Raw genomic sequence first — 856 nt, 5'->3', positions numbered from 1 at the left:
ATTATAACGTTGGTTGCAATATTGACCCTAAAATTCGGTGTGTCCACAGGAATATTTTTGAATCCAATTATAAACAAAATAGAGGATAAATATTCAAAATAATTGATTGAGGAAGAGGAAGAAGGGAAAAATTCGACTCACGTCCAATTACTATAGAGTTTTCTAATCGTCGCCGATCGAAGAACAAAAACGGTTTTGTTCTTCTTCTTGATCTTCGATCGGCGACGACTAAAATGCTATATGGACTTTTCATCTTATTATTGTGCCTTGGGATGGTTCGCATCAGGACACCAAATTATTTGACTCAATTCCAAACAGTTTAGGACAGGAATAATGCATATCTCTTAACTAGACCCCTGCTTCGAAACTACGAAGGAAATGAAGACATTGGCACGGTGCCAACAAGGCACGAGCAATATGCGAAATACCGTGGAACGATTGTATGGCAAATCGGGTCAGTCGAGTGCTCACTCTCAGACTCGTCCTGAGTTTTTGTTTATCAACGTATAGACGTTTGCGCGCACCAAGGGGGTAGCACACTTCGCAAGGTTTTAACCTGGGGGTACGCGCCGTTTTGTTTGGGCGCGTAGTAGGCGAGCGATGCGTCTGTATTCTTGTAGAAGATGGTGAAGAATATATGCAAAGTAAGGCCAATACAGGGTCTTCCGTAATGAGGCATACAGGACATGAGCCCCGTCCCGTTTGAGCCCCGATGGTCTGAGCCCCGACCTGAGCCCCAACCTGAGCCCGGGTTGAGCCCCGACTTGAGCCCGAGTTGAGCCCCGACTCGAGCCCCGATATGCAGAGCCCCAGCCAGAGCCCGGACAGAGCCCCATCCCGAGCCCCGGGGTTTAGC

This window comes from Thrips palmi, unplaced genomic scaffold (genome assembly GCF_012932325.1).
Source record: "Thrips palmi isolate BJ-2018 unplaced genomic scaffold, TpBJ-2018v1 HiC_scaffold_10, whole genome shotgun sequence".
Taxonomy (NCBI): Eukaryota; Metazoa; Arthropoda; class Insecta; order Thysanoptera; family Thripidae; genus Thrips; species Thrips palmi.
This window is presented reverse-complemented; position numbering follows the sequence as displayed.